The sequence below is a fragment of the Globicephala melas genome, chromosome 12, assembly GCF_963455315.2.
Source record: "Globicephala melas chromosome 12, mGloMel1.2, whole genome shotgun sequence".
Classification (NCBI taxonomy): Eukaryota; Metazoa; Chordata; class Mammalia; order Artiodactyla; family Delphinidae; genus Globicephala; species Globicephala melas.
Window position 1 is genome coordinate 1,987,673 of NC_083325.1, and position 10,414 is coordinate 1,998,086.

Below are 10,414 nucleotides of genomic sequence, written 5' to 3' on the forward strand. Positions count from 1 at the left end.
AAGTGTATAAAACATGTCATCATTAGGCTTTTACAGAGAAAAACTAATGAATGCTAACTAAACCCACAGAACACTCCAGGGAGGGTCCTGATCAAGAGCGTCCAACCAACTGAGAGCAGAAATACTGGAAAATGCCAAAGCCATGATATACTTTTGACCTAATCTTTCTACTTATTTTTTCCCTAAATATTGAGATTTTGAGACAAACATTAGGGTGGTACAAAATACCAGCCTTCTCTCCATCTTTCCTTGCCCGAACAAACCTTCTCTGACTCCCTTTGAGGCATTTTGATAGCATTTAGGCTTCGTAGAGTCGTGAAACTGAATCGCACAAAGGTGTAAGAAAGCCCTTTACTTCTTTCTGGTGTCGATCAGCTATTTTCCCAGAAGTACTAGCGAGTTCCTTCACTACATGTCTGGATGACTGGAAGCAAAATGTTCTTCCCTTTTCTTTCTCTTTGGGGACCGACACTCAGAATGAGCTTGGCCTCCTTATGCTGCGAACTGGCAGCCAGAGTCCATTGTTCTCCCTCAGGCACCGGGCCAAGAGCTGTTTGAACATCTTCTCCAAATGGTGCGTGACTATTTCACTTTTCCTTCCTGCTTGCGCACCACATGCACCTATTCCTTGTGCATTATATGGGGGAATCTTCTCCTTCTTATAATTATTTTAACAAAATAAATAACTCAGACTCTGTAAATTAAAAAGTTCTTAACTAAAACAGTGGTGATAATGCAGAAAGGAGGATAGTTGGGAGGGTGTGTGAGTCACTTTCTGTGAAATAACAGAAGAATGAATAATATCTGGTAATCACTTTCAGACACGTCAGCTGAGTACTCATGAGGTACACGGTTTGCAATGAGGTTAGATCAGAATTCTTGTATGAAATTGCATTGTTGTGAAATCTCTAGAGAACTGAATCGGGGAATAATTCTGGCTTGACGTATATTTGTAGAGAATGTATGTAAATTCATTAGGGAGCCCCTAGAAAATATCACCTGTGAGGATTATGTAATTGCCAATTAAAACGCGACCCATGACCTGGCCCCATAATCACCACCTAGTCCCCCTTTTCTCTGTGCTCTTGGTACAGAAGAGAATTGCAAGCTGCATTTCCCTGAATCCCATGAAGCTTGGTCTACTAATTAGATGCATTCTTTCAAGATTTAGAAGCTAGAAGCTGGGTACGAGGAAATTTCCTTTATTTTTGGTAGTTGTTGCTGGCAAGACTGGTTTTGGAGATGCTGGGGTTTTCTGAGCAGTATCCCAGGTCCCCTTTCTCCTTCCTTGTAAGTCAAAGGGCAGCTGTGACCAGAGAGCTTCCTGATCCTTGCTTCCCGGTGACGCCGGAGTGTTCTTTTAATCACCGGTTCCAGTGGCCACTCCTCACTGCCCTCCTTCCTGTTAAAGTCGCTGGTTTACCCGCAGTGGGCCAGCTTTACGGTGCAGTTCTGGGTCTGTCCTAGAGGCAGCCTAGTGCACAGGCCTCTGGTCCACTTCGTCAATTTCCATTTCTTGCAAATGAACCCTAACTGATACACAAAAGTAATACAATAGTAAATACAAAACTTACATGCTTTTAAAAGAAACACCCACCCACATACCACATAAAGGGGTTCAATGGGACAAATGATAGAAAACAAAGGAGAATTAATAGAAAATATAAGACAAAATTTTAGAACAAATATCAGCTATCTGTTCTGCAAATATAAAGGAGATAAAATTATCTCTTTAAGGAAAAACACACATATCGGGTCAAAAAACATTGTACATAAGAAATATCAACAAAACCTACTGACTCAAGGTTTACAGAAGGAAAGGGCATTAAAACATCATATCAAAATAGTAACAAAATGAAGTTTTATCAAACAAGGCTGATTTAAAGAGAGAAATTTCTCAAAAAAATAAAAAGTCACCAATTAATGATAAAGAGTAGAGACATTGGATAAAAGATGTATCTTTATGCATAAATTTTAGGTTTCGATTTCTTGTAGATGCTATTTATCCAACTAACTTTCACTCAATTTCTAGTTTATTTAAAACTTTTATGATAATTGGGTGTTGAATTTTGTCACGTCTTTTTTCTGCACCTGTTAAGGCAGGTATAGGAACTTTTCCTTAGTTACGTTAATGTGATGAGTTATACCGGTTATTGTTTGAATGTTGTACCAACTTTGTATTCTTGGTCCAAACCTCATTTGGTCATGAGGCATTATCCATTCTACATGTGCTTGAATTTAAGGTGCTAACATTTTATTGAGATATTTGTATTAGGTTTGGACCAGCTTCATAAAGTGAGTTGGTAAGCATTCTTTACCTATCAAATTTCTATAAGAATTTGAATAAGACTGGTATTATATTTTCTTAATTTGTATAAGACTGATATTATATTTTTCTGTTGGCAGAATTCAGCATTGAAAAAATCTGCTCCTAGAATTTTTTGGGGGAAAAGTTATCGATTAAAAATTCATTTTCTTTTATAGATACAGGGACATTCAGGTATTCTCCTGTGTCCATTTTATAAAATTACTTTTTAAAGAACTTTGTTCATTTTTTTAAGTTTCAGACTTTATTGGCATAAAGTTTTATAATATTCCTTATTGTCATTTTAACATATATAGTGATATGACCTTTTTAATTCCTGACATTTATAACTTGTAGCTTCTGTTTCTTAATTTTAAACATGCTAGAGATTTTTATTAATTCTTTCCAAGAACAGCCTTAATTTTACTTCTTTGCCATTGCATGGTTTCAGCTCTAAACTATATTATGTACTCTATTCTACTTAATTTACAATTAATTTGCTCTTCTTTTTATATTTTTTTAGAGTAGAAACTTAAAATCATTGATTTTAAACCTTTATTCATTACTGATGTAGGCATTTAAATGATATTTTTCCCCACTACACAATGCTTTGCTAATATCCCACAAATTTTGATATGTTGAATTTTTTTTTTTTTTTTTTTTTTTTTTGCCGTTCGCGGGGCTCTCACTGTTGTGGCCTCTCCCGTTGTGGAGCACAGGCTCTGGACGCGCAGGCTCAGCGGCCATGGCTCACGGGCCCAGCCGCTCCGCGGCATGTGGGATCTTCCCGGACCGGGGCACGAACCCGTGTCCCCTGCATCGGCAGGCGGACTCTCAACCACTGCGCCACCAGGGAAGCCCAAACATAATATATTTTTAAAATTTATTTATTTATTTAGTTTTGGCTCCGTTGGGTCTTCGTTGCTGCCCGCGGGCTCTCTCTAGTTGTGGCGTGCAGGGGCTACTCTTCGTTGCAGTGCGTGGGCTTCTCATTGTGGTGGCTTTGTATTTTGCTTTGTATTTTTTGAGAATCTGTTACTAGATACATACAAAGTTAGTATTGCTATGTCTTCCTCTTCTTGTTGAATCATGCTGTATCTTTGTTAGTAAAGATAACTAACACTTTATCACTTTATCTTTGTTAGTACTTCCTGTCTGATTGATATTATCAGTTATATCAATACTAACAGTAATGGCAGTATTGTCTGCTACATTTTTCTTTTTTATTGAAATATAGTTGGTTTACTATATTATATTAGTTTCAGGTGTACAATACAACAGAGTTATTTAACATTTTTATAGGATTATAGTCCACTTAGAGCTATTACAAGATAATGGCTATATTCCCAGTGCTGTACGATATATCCTTGTAGTTTATTTTATGCATAGAAGTTTGTGCCTCTTGACCCCATATCCTTATCTTCCCCCTCCCCTCTTCCCTCTCCCCCCTGACAACCACTAGTTTGTTCTCTGTGTCTGTATGTTTCTGTTGTATTATATTTGTTTGTTCTAATTTTTAGATCCCACATGTAAGTGATAACATAGAGTATTTGTCTTTCTCTGCCTGATTTATTTCATTAAGCATAATACCCTCTAGGTCCATCCATGTTGCTGCAAATGGCAAAATTTCACTCATTTTTATGGCTGAGTAACGTTCCATTGTATATATACACCGCATCTTCTTCATCCATTCATCTGTTGATGGGCACGTGAGTTGCTTCCATATCTTGGGTATTATAAAAAATGCTGCTGTGAACACTGAGGTGCCTGATCTTTTCAAATTAGTGGTTACATTTCCTTCAGATATACACCCAGGTGTGGAATTTCTGGGTCATATGGTAGCTCTATTTTTAGTTTTTTTAATAACCTCCATACTGTTTTCCGTAGTGGCTGCACCAATTTACATTCCCACCAACAGTGCACAAGAGTTGTTTCCCTAAAAATAGAACTACCATCTGACCCAGCAATCCCACTACTGGGCATATACCCTGCGAAAACCATAATTCAAAAAGACACATGTACCCCAATGTTCACTGCAGCACTATCTACAACAGCCAGGTCATGGAAGCAACCTAACTGCCCATCGACAGACGAATGGATAAAGAAGATGTGGTACATATATACAATGGAATATTAGCCATAAAAAGGAACGAAACTGTGTCATTCGTAGAGACGTGGTTGGATCTAGAGACTGTCATACAGAGTGAAGTAAGTCTGAAAGAGAAAAACAAATATCGTATATTAACGCATATATGTGGAACCTAGAAAAATGGTACAGATGAACCGGTTTGCAGGGTAGAAATAGAGACACAGATGTAGAGAACAAACACAGATAGAGACACAGATGTAGAGAACAAACATACGGGGAAAGTGGCGGGGGGTGGGGTGGGATGAACTGGGAGATTGGGATTGACATATATACACTAATATGTATAAAATGGATAACTATTAAGAACCCGCTGTATAAAAAAATAAATAAAATTAAATTTAAAATTTAAAAAAAAGAGTCGTTTCTCTGCATCCTCATCAACATTTTGTTGTTTGTGTTCTTTTTGATGATAGCCATTCTGGCAGGTGTGAGGTGATATCTCATTTTGGTTTTGATTTGCATTTCTCTGATGGTTAGTGATGTGGGGCATATTTTCATCTGTCTCTTGGCCATCTGTATGTCTTCTTTGGGAAAATGTCTACTCAGGTCTTCTGCCCATTTTTTAATTGGGTTCTTTGGTTTTGTGACGTTGAGTTGTATGAGCTGTTTAAGTATTTTGGATATTAATCTTTATAGGTCACATCATTTGCAAATATTTTCTCCTATTCTGTAGGTTGTCTTTTCATTTTGTTGCTATTTTCCTTTGCTGTGCAAAAGCTTTTAAGTTCCATTAGGTCCCATTTCTTTATAGTTTGATATTAATATAGCCATACTAGCTTGCTTTAACTTCTCCTATACGTATATGATTTGTTCTTTCCCAGTCTCCTACTTTCAACATATTCGGGTCTTCATATCCGTTTTACATCTATTGCAGGCAGCCCAGAGTTAAATATTACTTCTTTCTCCAGTCAGATATTATGTATGTTTTAATTGGAATGTTTAATTTATTTACATTTCAAGTAAAGATGGATATGGTTTAGGTCTTCCATCTTCATGTTTATTTTTACTTGTCCCTTCTGCTTTTCTCTCTCTCTCTCTCTTTTTTCTTTTCTTTTCTTTCTTTTTGGTCTCTGTTCCTCTTTTCTAGCCTTCTTTGTAGTTAATAAAAATTTTTGTCTCTTATTTTATTTTCTTTCTTGTTTTTTTTAACTATACTCCCTTTTATTAATTTTTAGAGGATGTTCTATGAACTAAACTATGCATTCTTAGGTTATCACCATCTGTTTAAAATTAATATTATAAATTTTAAACTTCACAAGGTATAATTACATGTAACCATCCTATGTGATAATGTTGTTATATATTGTACTTCTGCATAAGTTATGAATTCCGTCTTATGTAATAATATTTGTATTTTAATATCCATTTGTCTTTTAAGGAAATTAACTTAACTTGTACTCAAAAGTTGATGATGTTGAAGGAAACTTGATTTATGTTCTAATATTACTGGGAAAGTGGCACATGGAATTTTATCCAGAGTAAGTCATAAAAAGGGCCAGAGTCTGTATTAAAAGTGATCTTTATAAAGAAGGACCTAGAAGCACATGGCAGGAATGGGTATCCATGCGGGGAAGAGGATAAAGGCTGTTTTTCTAACTGTCACTTTCCTTATAATTTTACTAGGACGGAACCTACTTTGGTACTTGCTCCCTTTGTTTTATGTGTACGTTTTTAGTATTTTAATATCAGATTTTGAGAACTACATAAGCAATATAATCAGACACTTTTGTGAGAAAATATATATTATAAGAAAGTTAGCTGTTCTGCAAGCAGAGTTAATGCTGATGAACAATATTGCAATTTCCTAAAATGGAAATAAACATCAAAAAGCAAACCTTTATTCTGTTCTTCCAGAGCTCCCTGTGGTTCGCCCAACAGAGACACAGCCCATCTTCATTTCTTGAGAAAACGACAGGCAGAAAAGCTGTAAAACTTAGTACTAATAATTGTTGCTATACACAAATCCAGGTGTTAGCTCAAATTATGATTATTTAGCGTTAACAGGGCCTCTGGGTGTACAGACATCAGCACTTTGTATATATTTCTCTTTTATCTAACGAGCTGTCTGGAATGAGAATGTCAGGTCATTTTTCTACTAAACTAGGCTGAGCAGGTATGTATGGAATTGTGGGCATCCTTGAACACCAAGATGGGATCTCTTTATTCCTTGTTACAAACCCCATAGTTAGATGATATTTTGCAATGTTAATAGAAAGAAAATATTGTGTTTAGAATTCTTTATGGGCTGGAAAGAGAAAAAGTAGAAGCTTTCATAAGATTACATAGTCAGGGATTTTCAAATTTTAGTGTGATTAGTATCTGCCAGGAAATGTATTTAAAATGCGTAAACTAAACATTCCCAGAGCTTCTGTTACAGTCTACCCACCTCCAGTGGGAGCCAGGAATCCACATGTTTAAGAAGCATCCAAGGGTTTCTGTTGTGTGTTGTTCTACTATCACACTTGCAGAAACACATTCTTGAAGACTTCTGAGCAGAGATGGTGGGGTGCGGCCAGATCACAACGCCCCCTGCCGGGAACTCAATGAAACAGCAACTGCAATGTTTTAAAACATGCCACCAGCACCCAAACACGGAGCAGGGATGGTGTCCTGTTGCAAACTTCCAAAGGGGGCAGCTAAGGAAAGAAATAAACAAAATTTGAGAATGATGACTGATTTCCAAGTCTAGTAAGGTAGTCTAAAGTAAACGTGCAGAACTCAGGAAAGACCCTCTTGTTTTTAATTTTCTTAATGGGACAGTGAGAATGCTGCACAGCACGGTGGCTGCCTCACTCTTAAAGGAGCAAAGGCTTTAGGACCATTTGGAAGCTAGTAGGTATCTTTATTTGAAAATAAAATACACACCCCACTTGATGAGTGAACCCCACCACACTTACCAGCATCCCAGAAGGAAGTATGGAGCCCTGATTTCTAATAATGACTCTGCATGGTCTTCCCTGTGCCCCATGACCATATCCGCTCCCCGCCCCGAGTGTCCCAGCTGAGGCTTCAACAAGACAGATGAAACAGCAAATAGCTGGCTTAAAACCAGACGTATGAGCCGGAGGATGAAGTAACATGCATGCAATTAGAGAAAATAGAAAGTCTGGGCAGGGGAGCCTGTTCCAGCGCTCAGTCAAGATGCAAAGAAATGTGAGGGCACATCTGCTCACGCTGTGCGAAGAGAAGGAACGAGAAGGGGAGGGGAGGGGGGAAAGCATGCAGGACATGGGTCAAGAATCTGGGCTGGAAGAAATGAGAGAAGAAAAGGAAGTACTTCTTGAGTTTTTTATGTTCAAGAAGAACTTAATAAGTTCTTGATATCATGAAAACCGGAGCTCAAAGGAGAGATGGTTCAACAACTGGATGATATTAAAGGGAGATTGTGAAGAATTTTAAGGACTTAATACTAATGCTTTTATAACACTAATTGCATACCTTAGGAGCAGCTAGACAGAATAGAGTCATCAAAATTCTAATCTGTTAAAACAGAAGAAAGGTAAGGTAATCGTGGTGATTTCAAAAGAAAATAAAAAGGAGCAGTTCAGAGGAATGAGGAAAGTAAAAGAAAACATGATTATATGTAAACGGATCATTCGTGTTGAGAAAATTCAACGTGTGAAATGGAGAAAATGGTCAAATGAATAGCAGAATAAAAAAGTGTTGAAGGAAAGATCTGTTTGATTTAGAAAATATTCTAGGGAAAATATTGAAGAACCACTTATGTAGTACTTATTCTAGTTAAGTTCTGAATTTCAAGAAGAAAAACAGTTTGAGGCACCTAGGAAACAAAAATAACACCTTTACCCGCAGGTGCAGGTAGTTACAATGTCCAAACCTACTGCTTCTTTCCCGGCCTCCTGACAGTGAGGTGAGGCCAAGTGACAAGTTTGGATAAATGACAAGAGATAAGTGACGTGTGTCACCGGAGAGCCCAGGCAGGTGAGTGAGTGTGAATTTTCCACTTTCTCTCTTGCCCTGTATTACAGACGAACCAGGCACACGGACTGGGCCCTCCATGGTCATGGCCTTGGAGCGACGGGGTAGAGCAGAAAGAAGCCTTTGCTGGGGTTAGACACTAAGATTTCGAGGTTCGTTTGTTTCTGCAGCGTAACCTTTGTCCTATTAACGTGACCCGGTTTTATTACCAAGGTGTCCCAGAATAAAGGCAGCCTCCAGACGCCCTCCAGCATGAAAACCTCAGCCAAAAGCATCCCAGTGAGAACTTCTTGACAAAACAACTACATGATGAGGTCCATTTAGGGGATGCATCAACATAACTCAAGATTGGAAAGTGCATAATAGCACAGCTGGATGGAGAGATTCGAATCAATTTGAATATAGAATTATATTGAACAACTGTAGGCAGTATAGTTACAGCACAGATGAAAAGTGCTATAAACCTTGACAGATTAAAAAACATAATCTTATCTAATGAAAAAGCAAACAAGAAAGCCAGGAAACAGAGGAAAGAGAGTTAGGAAGAAGTATGAGAGTGCTAATTTTTCCTCATGAGCAGGAGGTAAACAGTGATCATCTCTTTTTGAGAATGACCCTAACATCTAAATATTATTTTAAATATTTTCTCTATGTTAAAGAGAACTTTTAAGAATCAATATTTCTACTGATCAAGAAATATTTCTTTCAGTTTCATTTTAGTTTTCATGTTATTTTTCCCTCCATTAAAATTAAGAAAAATGAATCTGACTTTAAAATGTAATATACAGCATGAATAGAAAGATTCCATCTTAATAAAATTATTTTATCCAGGATTTGAGCAATTCTTTCTCTGTCTCTTTTTTATATTTGCTGCATAGACTGAATTATTTTATATCGAATGTGTGCTAATTTTATTGCAAAAATTATAAAGTCATTGACAGAGAGGGAGGAGACAAATAGAGGAAAAGAGAGTAAGTTAAATTATAAATTTATGCAAACCCAAGGAAAAAATACTATCAGATATTTTTAAATTCTGAAGCTAGAGAAGTTGACAATAAAGTTCATTTGGAAGAGCAGGGAAGCAAAAGTAGCCAGGAAGCTTTGAATAAGAAGGCGAGTGCTACTAGACATAAAATAATATAAAAACTCTGTAATTAAAGGTGCCGAAATCACATGAATAAACAGAAAGACCAAGGGAACAAAATCCAAAATCCAAGAGAAGATGCAGCTGCCCCTAGAAATGTCTGTAATATGATATGAAAGGGCTGCATTTTAAATCAGGAAAGGAAAGATGGACTTCTGAAAAAAACAGTGTTTGGATGACTGGAAACAACGTGGAAAAAGATAAAATTGGATCCATTTCTCACAAAAAAACATGATAAACCAAATGGTTCAAAGAGTTAAACAAAAAAGGAATGAACTAATGAACAAACAAATAAATAACACCTTAAAAGCATTAGAAGAAACAGGGGTGAATCTCTTAAAAACCTGGGAATGGGAAATCTTTCCCATCTATAACGCACAAATCAGAAGTAATAAGAAGGAAAAGGATAAATGCTACTACAAAAACAAATCCCAAGCACCTCTACCTGAAAACAATCAAAATAAACAATGTAATAAAATATGAAAAAATTTAGTTGTAATCTGTATCACAAAGCATTGCTAGTCCAAGAAAGTTTCCAAAAGTAGACCGAGAACTATACAAGTAGGAAAAAAATGGGTAGAAAAAGGAACAAGAGATGAGATCAGATAATTCACAAATAAAGAAAGGAAATGGCCTTTAAATATTAAAAGATGTTCAGTCTAACTCATTGCTGGAGAAACCAGAGTGCAAAACTGTGGAAGAGAAACTTAAATCGACCCCAGCTTCCTCCCTTGGAAGAGTCTTGCTGACAATCGCCTCCTTGGCGGAATCCTGCCGTTGAAAATCTCCAGAACACTAACTAGACCCCTGGAGACCAGAGCCTCACCCACAGACCCCTTCTCAGAATAATGCTCCAAATGGATCCAATAAAACACAT